The 17,816-nt window shown below is 32.5% G+C and overlaps 1 pseudogene; it reads right to left on the minus strand.

The window, feature by feature from the left end:
* Positions 1–3,752, minus strand: part of LOC143389056 (ephrin type-A receptor 6-like) — an 80,894-nt pseudogene extending 77,142 nt beyond the window's left edge.
* Positions 3,753–17,816: the final 14,064 nt, after the last annotated feature.

Genomic DNA, 17,816 nt, shown 5'->3' on the forward strand with positions numbered 1-17,816 from the left:
ATATTTTGGGGTGTTATTATGTTTAGCTAAAAATTTTATAAACATTTTTACAAAAGTTTAATAATCATTGATGATGTAAATTATCCTTGATGATGTAAATTATCTTTGATAATGTAAAGTATATAAAGAATAATAATTTTCCCTATTTTGACAAAGATCTAAATTTCTATTTAAATGATTGCTGTCTATAGAGTACTTCCAATATTTTTAGTTTATGATCCTTATTCTTTGTTTTGAAATAGCTTCATTGAGGTATAGGACAAACATTCACCACCTCACCACTTACAAATATTTTCTCTGGTCAATTTGTGTTTATTTCTCTGGTTTCATTTTGGGTTGTTTGGTGTTTTGGGTTTGTTGTTGTTGTTATTGTTGTTGTTGTTGTTTGCGTGTGTGTGTGTGTGTGTGTGTGAGAGAGAGAGAGAGAGATTGTTTAAAAAATACTTAAAAAATTTAATAGGGGAGATCTCATGTTAAGTATACAGACAGCATTATAGGTACTATGCTAGACGAGATACCTAGAGTTCATTTGCATAACACAGTTTATAGTCATTGGACAGCATCTTTCCATTTCCTCCTCCTGTCGGGCCTTGCCAACCTTCTATTGTTTCAATGACTCTATTCAAGATATTCATCTAAATGAACTCATATAGTATTTGTCCTTTGATGAATGGCTTATTTCATTTAACATAATGTCCTCCATGCCCATCCATGTTGTTCAATGTAGCACAACTGCCTTCTTTTCTACAATATTATTCTATTTATTGTATGCATACACCATTTTTTATTTTACCCATTATCCACAGGTAAGAGACTAAAGTTGTTTTCAGGTCTTACTATGGTGGCTGTTAATCCTCAAACATACCTTGCCTTCTCACGTTCCAGTTCCACCATTTCATTCATTCTATTCCTTTATGTTTGGAATACTCTTGCTTTACTGATTCCACAAATAGAATCCTAGTCACTATTTATGGCTTAGCTTAAATGTGACTTCATATAAAACCTTCCCTAATTTACCCCCCAAAGATGGAGATGTCCTCCTTTCTATGATCCACTGAAAGCTGTATATAGTGCTTGAATAAGAGTAATGTTCTTACTTTGCCATGATATATGCATTTCTTAGTGTAAATATCCTCCTATAGACTGAATTCCTTGAAGGCCAGAACTCAATTTTCACTTCTATATATTTCCCCATTGTTGAGGGTTTAAAAATGAAATAACAGCCTCTCAATTTTCTGTGAACCTAAAACTGCTCTTAAAAATGAAAGGCTTTGTAAAAAATTGTGCTGTGAATGGAAAATTATGATCGTAATGCATTCCACTATTGTCATGTAAAAAATACAAAAAAAATCTTAAAAATAAATACATACATACATACATACATAAATATAAGGGAAAAAATGATACAAATTACTTCTGATTTCTCATCAGAAACAATGAAGGGGAGGAAATAATGGAATACCTTTGAAGTGCTAGGGAAAACCGAAAGTTGAAATTCAAGTCAAACTTGGATTCCGTATGTAGGAAAAAATTATCTTAAAAGTAAAATAAACATTTTCAGAAAAAAAAATGAAAGGCTTTTTTAAAAAATACAAATATTTGAATGAAATTATAAAAGGAAAATAAATGTTTGATGAATTATAAATAACTACATATAAAAAATCTGCAGTTAATAAATAGCTCAAATGTGATTAAAAATGGCTAACTTGGAGTAAGTGAAAAAATGGTATACTTTCAGTAGCTGAAAAAGAGTATTGAAAAGAGTACATTGGAGAAGGAGTAGCTAAGACTATAATTATAAATTTATTGGTTCACAAGCAATAAATAATAAAAATACTTTGTACTTTTATGTCAGATTGTGCCAAAAAAAATTTAGAGCACTGACAAAGTCACAATAGTAATCTTGAAGTCCTGATCATATGGGAAAGGAAAAAAAAAAACTATCGAAAAGAAAACATGATCCAGGCATGTAAATAATTTGATCAAAATAAATCAGTGGGAACACAGGAATATTTATCTATATTAGTTTATATGTAAATGCAAACATAAAAGTATACACTCAAGAGTACTTCAGGAAAAAAAAAAGCTAAGAACAGTGGGAACCATCTATCCATAATAAACTAAGTCTTGTGATGCACCCGACATAAAAAAATCGCTTTTTTCCAACTTCAGTGGCCATAACACACTGTCTAAGAAAAGAAACATGAAATGACATCTAAAGTCATTTAAAAAGAGCTATAGAAGTGGCTACAACTTCTTTGAAGTTAAATATAGGGATCCTACCGAATTGACACTTTCATCTGGAAGTGGGCAGAATGATATCTTTAACAGAGCTCCAATATAGTTTTCATATAAATTCAAACTTTTGGTAAAGGTAATTTATTAGACACTAGGTATACTGAAACATCAGAAATAAATTTTAATAAATCTCCACACTTTTTATTGCTGTAAGATACAGTTACCAACTTTGATGACATAACCTCTGTTGCCTGGAAGAAGCTGAGAACATGGAGAAGCACAGGAGGCTCTAGGGAGCGAAGATTTTACATTATTTCTTGGGAATCCTTTCTGAGAAAGGGAGTACAAATCACAATAATCAGCAAGATGTAGCATATTCTGACTGTAGGGTTATCAGCTATTATCCACTATATTCTCTATCCAGTCAACTTATTTACAAAGAACTGGGTACTATTACCTTTAAAAAGTTTATGCTAACTTGAAGGAACTCATAAAATAACTAAGAAAACCCAAATACTAAATAATTTTAATTCCCCAACCCTAGGCAAGAAGCTCCAATGTGAGAAACAACAACAATGATATCTGCCTTATCATTAACACCATGGTCAATATCTGTTCAGCAAATACTCTGTAAACCCAAGATTTACTGCCCAGGGAACTCAAATAAATTTTGAATAAAGGGCAACAAATTGATAGAAAGCAAAACACTTTGCATTAGCAAGTTATTTTGGGGGAGTGAGCAAGATATTCCAAAAATTAAGTAATCAAGGGAGATATCAAAATCATGGAAATGCAACTGAGAACATTTAGTAAACTGACTTAAACTTGTGAAACAGTAATTTAAGGAGACAATTTCAAATTCATCTTGTCCAGAAAATTAAACTTCAATGTATACCCTCCTTATATAGTACTGAACTCATGTTAAACCAAAATTTTTTCTTAACAGTTTTTCTTATCTAGAAATTTAATAGATCAGGTGCTCCAGACCAATTCCAAAATATCATACACTATATGTAGGGTCGACCATTAATTAAAACATCTGATCAATTAAAGATACAGCTTACAAATACACATTTATTCTTTGAGGCTTTCTTATAACATTCTTGAATATAGTATTTTTCTTCAGTATTGCTTAAATTTCAACATATATTAGGAGCAAGTCTCAAGTGACCAATATTATGCTTTGTTCCTACAATATTTTGACATTCAACTCCCAAGTCTTTTATTTTCCCTTACCATTAATAAATTCCTTGAAGCACTCCAGAACTTATTGAACATATTTTTCAAAACTTCTATTTCTCAAAAATATTAAACTCTTTGGGCCTTCCTTCAAGCCAACATGCTCCTCTCTTTATGACTAACTTACTCATCCTCAGTCTCAGTTTACATGATTCTCCTGATATCCTTTGTCTAATGGTGGAGAAGTAGCACATTTAAAGGGTCTCCTTAGGCCAAGACACATTTCCTGACAAAAATTTGTGAACAAGGTTAACTACTTGATCATTTACCTCCATGGTGAGACTAAAAATTTTAGAAACTTTAATCATCTTGCTCATCAACATTTTTTCTAGATTCTTGTGCAAAGCTCTATGAAAAGGCTATTATAAAAATCCAAATAAGAAATGATGATAACCTTGGCATAAAAATTCCCCCAACTGATGAAAGGTCACAGTAAACTCTCCTTCCTATCAACATTTAACATATCTGTCAAATTCTGTTTCTTGTTCACCATGAGAATTCACATGCTATGTTTATTCATCATTATATACCAATTCTGATTCATACTATCACTTTTTGAAAAAAAGGAAGATAACATCATACTAATAAGGAATAAGAAACCCTGATATATCAAGAGTCTTACTATAGATCACTCAGGTAATTTTAGTAGCAGATTAAAATTCCTAGGTATAGTGCTTTTACCACTGTGCTGTAAAAATTCTATATTCCTAGCTTCCAGAACATTCCATGTTTTTCAACATATTTGGGCTTATACAGGGCAGGACAGCAAGACATTTATCTCCTACAACTGTGTCATATAGTTTTCAAAGAATATTTGATTATATTAAGTGGTGATTCTTTTTATTGGAAGAGCTATACTTCAATATTATTTTACTTATATTTCGTATGTTCATCTTTTTAGGTATATTTTATTTGATTTTATTTATCTGCTACTATTCCTTCAAGAAATATCTGTAAGTCAGTTTTACCCTGCAACCCAATGTAATCTTAAGGCAGTAGCATTAATTTGCCATGCCTTTTTGCTCATAATATTATAAATTTTAGAAATAGGACATTTTAAGTTCAAGAAAATGACTAAAATTCAAAACTCATACAATTCTGCTATTAGTTTTCTCCTCAATCAATCTGATTTTTGCCAAAGGTATGGAAACCTACAGTGTTGAAGGAGTATGTGTTTAGATTCTCCTCATAATCTCTCAATAGCTGGCTATGATTTTCAACTCACCAAAATTAAGCCAATGGAATAAGTAGTCAAGGGGTGTGGTTTTGTAAGACTGGTTGGGTCTTGATCTGGGTTTTCTGCTAAGACTGGAAGATAGTCAAAGGGGAGTCTCTCCTCGGTGACCATTTTAAGGAAATTTTCCTGCTGTAAAAAATTTGATCCTGAAAGAAATACTGCTTCTTCCAGTTCAAGTTCCTCCTCAACTCCTAGATCACATCATAAGACTAGGAAGCCAAATGAGCTTTTAAGGCAGTATTCCTTCTAAAGAGATCCAGGACAGTTCCATTCTTACTGTTCCATATCTATGGCATGCAATGTGTATCTGACTCCCAGGCACAACAAGCCTGCTTCTGCCTCTGCTGTTCCATCCCATGATACTTATATCATAGACTCCATCATAATCCTTATGCTACCGAAAATGCAGTGAACTACGATTACCCTTTATGTCTCCTCCTTTGTGTTCCCTAATCTAAAACAACACCCCACCCCAACAAAACTGAAATTCTGACACTGGACATCTCTAATGCTGGACAAATAGGTTTTTAAGAAAACTTTAACTACAAGCCACACAGGAAACAGTCTAGTAAGTACCACTAGTATGTTGAGATTTGCAGGTATCATCATCTCTACATTCCTGGCCTAGGAATTTTAGCTAAACTCAAGTCTCATTTTTAAAACTAGTAATAAAACAATTTTAGCTGACAATTTGAATGATCTCCGCATGTCAATCACATTGCTAAACATATTTTGTGCATATTAACTCATTTGGTATTTATTTCAACATTATTAAAACTAAGAAGTCCTATTACTACCTTCATTTTACTAGTTAAGAAAACAAAATCTTGCCAGACTTGGCGGCAGACTCCTGTAAAGCTGCCCAGATAGATGTGGCAAGAGAATCACAAATTCCAGGCTAGCCTGATCCACTTAGCAAGACCCTGTCTCAAAATTGCTCAAGGACCAGGGCGGATCTGGGTTTAGGGCGGATCAGGGTTTAGGGCGGATCCAGGTTTAAGGTGTACCCTGCTGGGAATAGGGCATATCCTGCTGCCTCAGGCCTACCTGATCCTGTAGTTCCCATTGAGTTCTCCCGGGATTCAGAGAGAACGTGGATTTGGCCCAGACCGTGGATTTCCCCTGAACGTGGATTTCCCCTGAACGTGTTTGTAGAGTGCCGGTGTGAGTTCAGGAATAAAAAATTGCTGTTTGAGTCTACAAAGTTGTGAGTGGCTCATGATTTTGTGCCCAGCCAGACTGCGTCAAAGGACCAACACAACGATTTGCCCAGAAAATAGAAGAGACTCTAAAAAGGTCAGTGTGGTGGGATAAACAGAGAATTTAGGAAGAGGCAAGATGAGAGAGTATGGGGTTGGGGCTATAGATGTAGACTTGGTTACTTTAAAATCAAGATGGAGACAACTGAAAGATACTGAGCAGAGTGACACAGTCTGATTTACTGCTTTAAATGATCGCTTTGGCTACTGTTTTGAGAGCAGATTGTATTGAAGTAAAGGTGGAGGTAGGGAAATCAAATAGGGTGTTACTGGAATAATCTAGGTGAGTAGAGATGTTGAGTGTATAAATATGTTGGTGGAGTGGAAAGTTAATATTGTATTTTATGAGTAAACTGAAGTCAAATATCATGTACCCTATCTCATTAAAGTCAGAATCCCGAATTTGGTGTTCTGAACCCAAATGTTAGAATTTCGATCTCTTTTTAAATGTACCAAATTGGGGATGCTTTGAAGATATCTATAAGGAATTAGGCAGTGAAGTATTTAAGTTTAAAATTCAGGAAAATGATCAAAATTGGAAATAGAACTGGGGGCTGAAAAAAATGTAAGCTATAGGAATTAAAGTTAGGTGAAGTTAAAGTGAGGACAGAGACATGTGAGGAGGATGACTAGACTTTCAAGAGAAAAAATCGAAAAGTAATAGTAGGTGAGACAAAGTTCATGCATAATTAAAGAATGAAGAGCAAGGGGAAAGGACATTTACTAATGCCCCATGCAATTTCAAGAACTGAATCAGGGAAGGTACCACTAATAGCAAAGTTCAAGTGTAGTGAATTCTTTCAGACAGAGTAGATGTGCCTGCTGAAAGAAAGGTGCATCTGGAGAGAGTCAAGAGGCCTGAGAAGGAGATGGGAATGGAAGGGTTTGTCCGAATACTCTTGTTGATGCAATACAAACCTAAACAAGAACATAAGAGCATTTGCTCCAAGGATGAAAGAATAGAAAAATTAAATGGTGGATAAATCATTAAGAAAAATTTAAGACATTTTCTCTGATTATATTTTCTAAAGAAACCAAGATGCAGAATTAATTTCTGACATAAGGACCAAAGAACTGGAAACGGTGGTAAAATTTCAAACACTTGTTATAGAAGTGGTATTAGGAATCCACTAGGAACTGTGAGAGGATTGATTTCTTTTTAATTTTTTTTAAATTTTATTTAGTTATCAATGGACCTTTATTTTATTTATTTATACACAGTGCTGAGAATTGAATCCAGTGCCTCACACTTGCTAGACAAGCACTCCACCCCTCAGCCACAACCCCAGCACCAAGGATTACCTTCTAATAGCAATGAATATACAGCTCTCATTGACAATTTGACAATTAAGTGCTCATCTTATTTTGATTGAATATCTATATGTTAACCAAAGTTGAGCCATAGATACAAAACAATCCTCAATAAAAATCCTTTGAGAAAATTTGCAAGCCATCATTCTCAATATGTACTCCCCATACATAGAAACATAAATAAAGTCATTGTAATCTAAAATTAACTTTGTTTTTGTTATAGAAGTAAGGTACACTTAAGGCAATTTACCTAGGGAGCCTGTATTATCAGCTTGCTAAGCAAGCTTCAATCTTTAAAAACAATTTGCATTGTTGCAGTTTGGGCGACAGTTTTATTTATCCCTTTAGGAAATAACGGTTGAGAAGAGCTTACTATAACACATCTGTTTACTTTTCAAACAGATATTCCATTTCAAGGTCAGCTTAAAAAAGCATTGCTTATAGTTTGAAATGAGCAAATTTTTTGCTACTGTGAGATGCTTATTTAAAAATATATTCACTGGATTGAGTTCTTTGAGTCAAAAGCAAAACATGTAGGATGTATGTGTGTTTTCCATTTATTCTATTTAATGCTTCAACCCACATTTTTGAGATAGCAAAACTAATCTCATTTTAAATGTCTTCCTATTATATGAAACACAGTGCTCTTACACTGTAATTAAAACAAGAAGCTTATGAGAATGTGAAGTTTTACTTACATCCCTAAGGAAGAAAATCAAAGCTAGTACCATGTTTATCTCTTATAATAGGTTCTTGCAATCAAAAACATGAAAAGATTGGGACAACCATAGCCTATGGAGTTTACTGAGTTTGGATTCATTCTGGACAAGGAAAAGCTTAGTATTGCTAATCTTTCTATACTTTTATTAAAACATCGAATTATTTTTTAATCATAATTTACAATGAATATTTTGTAAGTTTAACATACATGGTCGTAACTAAAAGATTTTGTGTATATAAATTGCCACCGAGTAGCTAATTCATATTTTCTCTTTTTAATATAAGAATGAACTATTCATTTTGCTATTTTTGAAAAAAGTAACTATTAAACTTTGAAGCATCTTTCAATAGGCATGCATTAAATAACTATGTCTTCCGTATCCTTGAATATTTCACCATAATTAATTCAAATAATTTTATATCAATTCTTTCAAAAGTTGACTTTTTGTTATTTCTACTGGGAATGATAGTTTACCAATAAATTAATTATAAGTCTATTGAATCATAATAGGACACTTTAAGCAAATTTAAAGGAAATAAAAGTGATGCATCCTGCTAACTATTTACAAATTAAACATAAAGGAGGGATTCATATGCATTCAACAAATAAATTCCTAGGGACTCAGATTAATGATGTTAAAAATATGTTATAAATAAGAAGTTAAATAATTGGTACAGCATTAAGAACAAGTGAACTATTAAGGATGTGATTTGACTTATGCTTTCAGCATTTAGTTAACATTGACAATATTTATTATCTTTATATCTTGTTACTAAAATATTAAAGAGTTAACAATAATGTGAGTAATATGTTATTCATCATTGCTAAGAGAAATATGGTTATTCTTCTTTTTGTCTAATATAACAGGCAATTAACTCATTTGCCAAGATAATAAAATTTTTGTAAAGTGTTAAAGAAAGTATTAAGCTTCCGATTTTGATAAAGCTCATGCAAAGATAAAGGCATATTTCCAGTTATCAAGTTTCATAAGCTACCTTAATTACTTTCCTTTATACTTTCCTATTCCAGAAAAAAAAAACAAAAAACATGTGCACATGTTGTTGAAGAAAAAATTCCAAGAAATCCATTTATTTTGTCTTAACAATATTGTTATAATTTTTAAATAAGTTATTAACATTAATACTCTTGTCAATTTATCATTCAGTAGACATGTTTAACTCTCCTTGTTGCTTTACTCACTTTCCTTTCTTTATCGCTTATATGTCCTTATTCTCCCATTCCTTAGCTCTGAATGTCCTTTCTCATATATAAAAATTCTAGCTATTCACTAATGTCTGGTGACACTTTACCTCCATTAATAGAAAATTCCTCATTTTTTGTGTGTCTATCTTAATTTTGTGTAACTCTTCTCAGTACACCATACAGCTTCAATTTTTCATTGCTGTATGTATTGTACTTCTGGAGTGGTGAGCTCCTACAGGGCAGGGAACATTTTCTTCAATTTTATATTTGTGCTAAATAGGTCATGGCCACATCTGCACTTCAGTGTTTACTGCAGTACTATTTATGATAGCCAAGATATATAACCAATCTAAATATCTTTCGCTAGAAGAATGGAAAAAGACACACTAATATATATATATATATATATATATATATATATATATATATATATATATATATATATATATATATATATATACATATACACACACACACACACAATGGAATGCTATTCAACCCTGGAAAAGATTTAGTATTTTCACTTTTAATAAAATAAGGGGACCTGGAGGACATTTATGTTAACTGAAATAAACCAGGCACAGAAAAACAATGCATGATATTACTTACATATATAATCTAGAAAATCTGATCTAATGGAAGTTGAGTATGGAATGGTGGTTCCCAGAGGTTAATTAAGTGGGAGTCGGGTGGGAGAGGGAAAATTTGATCAACAGATATAATGTTACAGTCAGAAGAAAAAAGTTCTGGTATCCTATTGCACAGTAGGACGAATATAGTTAATAATAATGCATTTAAAAATGATAGAAGTGAGGATTACAAATGCTCTTCCTATATAGAAATGATAAAAGTTTAAGGTGATCAATATGCTAATTACCTTGATTGGCTCATTATACATTGTATATAAAAATTAAAACATCACACTCCACCTTGAAAATATGCATAATTATATATCAACCAAAAGTATATTAAAGGGAAATTCTCAGTAGAAAAAAACTTAAGTTTTCTATGTATAATTCTATACCATTTTTACAAATATGGCGAAAAAGAATAACCAAATAATTCTATATTCTCTATTTTATTTTCATAATGATGCATAGCTTTTTTTTGCTGATCATTAAAATAAAACTAAGTTCTCCCATGGTGCAAATAAAATACACTGAATAGTAAAAATTATACCATATAAAATTAAAGCATTCATGAAAACTAAAAATCAAACATGAGAGAAGTTCAATGTTATCCTCTTGGGGCTCTTAAATACTATACTGAAAATTAGATTGTACAATAGCTAGTATGCAATGGTAACTTAGCTGAATATGTTAATGGTAGTTTTTTAAAAAATGATTCCTTTAGGAATAATATAATTTTAAGAGTAAGATAAAATATAACTCACCATTTATGTTAGATTTGGATTCTGCATATTTGTGGTAGTTGAGGTGGGGGAAGGTAAATTAAAAATGGTTGAATTTTGACCTTTTTCCCCTCCCCAAGGACATGCATTACCTTCTAAAATGAGTGGTTGATTAAAAAAATAAACCTTCTTATGAAGATTATAATGTTTGCTATTGTTTATCTTTGCTAACTCCATCCGGAAAAACATGTGCACTTGTAAATTACAAGGGCATTACATAATGAAGACTATCCATATTTTGATACTATACCATGATATTTCATCAGTAATTCTTATTGTCATGTTGGGACATTATTGATAATTTAGAAACTTAATTACTGTTTAGACATTTTTGTATACATACTCACACAATATGTACACATGTTCTTATATTTTTAAATTGGCATGCATTTTCACCTAAAGCTTGGTCATACTCAAAACTAAAATGGATAGAGATAAAATTATATAAGATTTGAAATTGAATAGAACTGAGTAATAGTCACACGGTGGGCTGAGTTATGGCATCCCCCAAAAGTCCACTTCCTCATTCTCATTTCCAGGAACACTGCAGATGAGATAAAGAGCAGATTTTGAGGTGCTGTATCCAAAAGTTTCTTCTAAAAGGGAGGTCAGAGAGGATTATACTTGGACATGCCCTGGAAACAAAGGTTGTAGCAACTGAAGAGAGGACATAGAGGCAAGGGATGCAGGCAGATCCAATAAACTTGGAAAGAAAAGGAAAAGAATGCTCACCCAGAGCCACCAAGAGAGCTCATCCATGAGGACACTCTTTAGGCTACTGACCTCCAGAATTTAAAAATATTGTAAACTTGTATTGCTCTGAGCCACTTGATCTGTGGTGTTTTGTTACACCACCAACAAAATGAAATCAAAAAATTAGGTCCACAGGTTCAAGTCCAAGCCAAGATATAACACATGCAAATCTCATCAAATGAGTCAGAAGTAAGCAAATTGTCAGCTAATACTCCAAGAATTTAAAGGCCTTTTTTCTCTTAAGTCACTCTTCCTTAGCATCAACACTAAAGTAAAAGACCTTCTCTTCTTCTTGATGTCAAGAGTCAGCAAAAATATATTGACATAGGACTAAAGTCAACAATAATAACTAGAAAGTCATTGTAGAATTTTATAAAAAATGATAAGTGTTCAAATAACTGACCTATTTGAGTAATAAATGAGTTGTAAAGTTTGTGTGTGTGTGTATGTGTGTGCATTGTGAATGTATTTTTATACTTGGAAGATGAGGAAAAATTGACAATATTCATGCCAAAAATGTAATTATATATATATATATATATATATATATATATATATATATATATATATATACATATATAAATTTATACTTTATATTGGCTATTACCAAATTACTCATTCTAAGCCTTATTAAGCACAAAATGTTTTTGGAGCTACTAATGGTAATTCACACTTACAAAACCATCTTCCATAAAACTAAGACTAAATTGAAAATTTGAAGAAATTCTTTATTCCCTGAAAGAGCTTTTCTCATTTATCATTACTATCATAATGGACAAATGAAAAGTACCTCTGTAAGCATTTCAAATCCAATTTGACATTTAATTTTCAAGGAGAAAGTCAGGTTTTTTCTTTGATTATTTAAACACTTGTGTATTTCTTTTGTTTTTTTCTAGGCAGAGATATGGAAAATCATAAAACATACAGCATGGAACTATTTAGAACTGTTTGTTTACCAAGACAGACAGACAGACACACACACACACACACACAGACACAAACCCCTGAGTAAAAAGTCCATTTCTTTTTTAGCAAGAGACAAATATATATATTTGGTAAAATAAGGTTAATACATTCAACATGATTAACTATAGTTTTTATCATTGAACACTTTGTAGTGTTCTTTTCTGAAATTCCTGTAAAAATATTCTATTTTTTTACCTGCCCTTTCTCAAAAGTCCATTTAAAAGATTCATCATTATTTCATCTACACTACATTGTTAAGGAAGGGTAAAATTTTGATGTGTCTTCTTTGCAAAAGGAAAACCTAAATTATTGACATTTTCCTGCAAGTTCTATTCTCTAAATCCTATATGATCCTCATCCAATCTCCCAGGGGGTAGCAAATTCACATCTTTTTTTCTCATCTCTAGACTTAGAGAGATGTGAAGCAGATGGTTAGGTTTTGACTCCTTCAGGGATGATGCAATATCTCTTATCCATTATGCTGTTTTATAACCATTACAATTTTACTTATCTCAAGTTCTTATTTTGACTTTAAAATATTTAATTCAATAAATTCCTTTTTATCTATTTTAACAGTTTTTAAACTTATTTAAAGGGTTTTAAACACTTATTAGATATAAAGCAATAAGAATATAATGATGAAAACAATAGGTTCTCTTCCCACAAGTTGCTGATGTTTTAATAGAGAAGTCTACAAAATTCTAAACATTTACATTAATGTTGCCGCAGTCTCTGGCTCGGCACAAATCACGAGCCACCACACAGCTTGTAGATTCAAACAGCAATTCTTTATTCCCGAACTCACACTGGCCGTCTACAAACACGTTCTGGGGGAATCCATGTTCTCTGCCCAAATCCACCACTCCACTGGGCTTCTGTCTCCCAAAATATATTGTCTGACCCTAAGAACTCAAGAGGAACTCAGGCAGCAGGATACGCCCTATTCTAAAGGGGGAACACCCTAATCTCCTATTATGCTAAACCAGGGACACCCTAAACACGGATCCGCCCTGGTTCTTGAACAAGGTCACCTTTCAGGAGTCCTTCCACTAGACAGCATGGGAGTACGCTGGCAAGGAAATTGTCATACCTACTTGGCTGATGGCTCCCAGCAAATGTGATGTAGTTAGTAATGCAGTTGTGCTCATGTGTTTTTTGGAAGAGGATCAAAATAGAGGAAATATACTTTGACAGACCTGGAATTAGGAGTTAAGATGTGTCAAAGGTATTATTGCATAATAACAACATTTAACAGTATTGAAAAGCCCACTTCTTGTTATGGAGGCAGGGAAGGTGGCATGCTTGCTTTCCCAATCTCTTGCAACTAAATCATGGACATGTGGTTCAGTATAGATTAGTGACAGTAGAGGCAAGGCATCTGTTAGGACTCTCCCAGGGAAAGTTTTCCTTTCTACTCTGAGCAAACTTATGAAGGGAAAACTCTCCTGCAGGGCTCTTGATTGTGAGCAGTTCAAGTCTGGGGTAGACATACCATCTCGAGAATACTGAAATTAAGCCAGAAAATGATGACCAAAAAAGGAATGGTCGAATGGAAAGATGTTCTGCATGTGGGTCTTGGAAAATATTCTTGGACTTCCCTGAAGTCAACCCCACTCTTCTATACCATTCTGAAGACATTTTATTAGATTATATGATAAACAGCCCTATTGTTCCTTAGCCAAGGTGAGTTGGCAAATTGTACTACCAACTATAAGTAATGGATGCATGCATCAGGGAAGCATCAGAAAAGGTCTTTTTAAAGCAATATAATAAAATAATATGAGTTTACCACACTGGCTAGGTGGAAAATAACAAGCTAAACAAAACAGGAAGATCACAAATGGGCAGCATGATGCATCAGAGGAACATCAAGTAACTCATATAGCTTAGTTTTAGTCAGAAATTAGGTTGAATATTCAGTTTATTTTGTTTGATTACAGAGTTTGAATGCACTTTTTGTTTTTGTTATTGACATTTTGAGAATGCGAGTGCTCTACCACTAAGCAATAAACCCAATCTCTAGTCAATATTTCAATATGCTTTTCATAACTAGTCAAACCTCTTACTCTTCATTGTTTTAATTTGGCAGATTTTGAAAATAATTTTTGGTGTGGGAGATAAAAATAAATACCATAAATAGTATTAATGTTCATTATGCGTCACATACTAAATTAAACAATGTGTGCATTTTACTTAATATTCACTGAAATATATATTTGCATCTACATTAGTTAAGACAATTCAGAAAGTTAAATGGTTTTTAAAATACCACTTAACTGCAAGATCAATATACAAATAAACATATCACTAACAAAAAACTTGCTCTCATAATCTTTGAAGGAATTTTTGTCAGGCTGGCATTTACCTGCATTTTTCGAGCAATGACTTGTACATTTGGAGTGTGTCTAGCAGCACTACCTAAAGGCACTAAATGGAAATGGTTCATCCCCACACACTTGCACATGCACTACAGATGCTACTTGCAAATCATATACACACTGCTAGTACCTACCCCACGTAAAACTATTAGCATGCGACATCAAATTTATAGTTTCAAAATAGGCCTCAATATTTCCTTCCAAAAATTTTTCTTTCTAATAATAGCCACACTCCCATGTGATTGAGTCTCAGCTCTATACAGGTAACAACTATTCTCGGAGAAGTAAACATGGTCAATCATTTATCTATAATTTTGTAAATAAAGATAAATAGAGGCATTTATGGTGATGGGAACAATCATGTACAAATATCACAGATGAAGACATTGACTATGAAGACCTAAAATGTGGCAGAGGTCCACCTTTTTATTGTTTTATCAAGAATCTCTTTTCTTAGCATGGTCCAAAATTAAATGTGGAGTAATTAACTTTTCACTTTTGCAATACTGGTTATTGAAACAAGGGGTACCCTACCACTGAGCTACATCTCCAACCCTTCTAATCTTTATTTTGTATTTTGAGACAGGGGTCTTGCTAAATTGCCCAGACTGGGCATTTGCAATCCTCCTGCCTAAGCTACCTGAGTCGCTGGGATTACAGGTATGTAGCACCATGACCAGCTCCATCTCTTTAATTTCATCTCCTTCATCAAACAAATACTATTTGGGGAAATATAAAAAAGACATTGGTGTTCACAGAGTGGTTGCCCTTTTGTAGATACATAAGCAAACCCCAAATGATAAAGTGAGAAACGTATCTTTTTTTATGTTGATGTGACAGGACAGAGAGGTCTTAGGTAGGCGGGCTTGTGTTATTTGGGTAATTGTGAAATATGAAGAAAAGGTCAATGGGTTTCCTAAACATAACTCTAAGTAACACAGATAATTAAGTACTTTTCTACAGAAGACACATGTCATGGGAATTTAAATGAGTTTTAATGAAAGTAATTATTACTTTATCAGAAGAAAAGGTTTAATGTAAAATTCTAATGTTAATAGGAAATTAGGAAAGTCAGTCATGAGACTAAAAGAATATAAATTAAGCTTCATAATGTTATAAGGAAGAGATATAAGTGTACATATTTTCTCTCATGAAATGTTTTTTCATTTTTCTATAATTAAGAAATTTCTGAATAACAGTATATTTTAATATAACAAAACACATACTAATTGTATGATACCATAATATGAAAATTGAAATGTTATTATATTCAGTAGGGAATATTTTAATTGCATACAATACATTTAATTAAAATAAAAATAAAGAATACACAAAATAGAAAATTATCAAGTCTAATATATACCACCTCTAGTACATAAGTGATTGCTATTTTATTTTTCCATATTCCTGCACTTTTCTATACAAAAAAAATGAATAACATTATGAAGATTTTTTCCAAGAGAATGATAAATATATTACTCAGTGTATTATCATTTATACTCAAAAATTAGTGATACACCTTCATATTGATAATTATAGTTCTGTGTAATAAATTTAAGAAGGACATAATAACCATTATGTGAATTTTTTATATTCTTGAAAAGTTTTTTTTAAAAAAATGGAAACTAAATGTTCAAAAATTAAAAGATATAAAAGCTCTGTAGTAAATTTTGGCCACTTGTCTGATTTTTAAAATGAATTACTATTTGAGTAAAATTGATATTTCTCAAAAGAAGTATTTGTAGAATTTTTTGTAATTATACTAATTTCCATTCAAATATATTATCAAAATTCATCTTACAAATATGCTTTTCTCTCACATCCTAAACTTACTATGTTTCATCTTTGACAGTCCATAGATATTCACATTTTAAATATTTGAACCCAAATATTTTCTTCACATTTTTGACCATTTTCAATAATATTTAAATTTAAGGAATGGAAATGATGAGAGATGATTGAAGAAATTCCATGCAGTAATATCTTCATGTCTATGACAACAATGATTTTTTTTTGTTTGTTTTGAGGAACGTTAAGTTTTAAATAAGATGTTACTTCACTCTTAGTTTAGATTCTTAAAATGCCGAATCCTTACCAGGAAGATAATTTCAGAGCTCCTTTGAGGTAGCTTTCAGTGCCAATGCATAGTTTTAAGTTCTTTTGTTGAATAATCTTCCAAGATGATCTTGCAGTATATATATAGCTGTCCAATATATGGGAATAACCTTGTCCTTTACTTCCCAAAGAAATCTTCAGTAGGATTTCCCAAAAATGTTGAAAATGTATTTCTCTATGAGCTGGGCCCAGTGGCACAGGCCTGTAATCTCAGTGGTTCAGGAGGCTGAGGCAGAAGGATCAAAAGTTCAAAGCCAGCCTCAGAAACTTAAAGAGGCCCTTAGCAACTCAATGAGATCATGTCACGAAATAAAATATAAAAGGGCTGGGAATATGACCCAGTGGCTAAGCACCCCTGGTTTTAATATCTGTATCAAAAAACTAACAAAAAACACCTTTTAATGTTTTTGTTTTGTTTTGTTTTGTTTTGTTAAGGGAGGAGCACTCAAAATACTTCCCCTGTTTGGGAAAAGCTAGGCCCCTAGCTCTGCCACCCAGCCTCCAGTATAAGGCCATTGTAAAACCCTAGGTAATATCTGTAGCATCAGGTGCCTAATGTCACAAAGGAGAAGTGCTATTCAGGGAACACAAGAGAGTTGACAATGAAAGACCCTTTCAACAGAGGGTGGACTGAAATACAGACAATATTCAGATCTTGTTTGAGCATCAACTCTGATAGAAGACTAAAGAATTAAAGAAGTGGTGTTTTTTTTTTCATTTGATATTGTGAAACTTCTATTACATTACAATTAACATACTTAAAGTGAAATCTCATTCAGAGTAATGAGTTATAGCAACTTTTGGCATATCTTAAAGCTAAATTTCTTTGTAATATTGATCATACTTTCCTTAAAATCATGCATGTATACACAGAGGCACAAAGTACTGATTAAAAAGTACACGTGTACATATGCTGTTTATCTTTATGAATTATAAATCATACAATTATAAATCATTCATACATCTACATTTTTATGTGATAAAT

The sequence above is a fragment of the Callospermophilus lateralis genome, unplaced genomic scaffold (assembly GCF_048772815.1).
Source record: "Callospermophilus lateralis isolate mCalLat2 unplaced genomic scaffold, mCalLat2.hap1 Scaffold_43, whole genome shotgun sequence".
Taxonomy (NCBI): Eukaryota; Metazoa; Chordata; class Mammalia; order Rodentia; family Sciuridae; genus Callospermophilus; species Callospermophilus lateralis.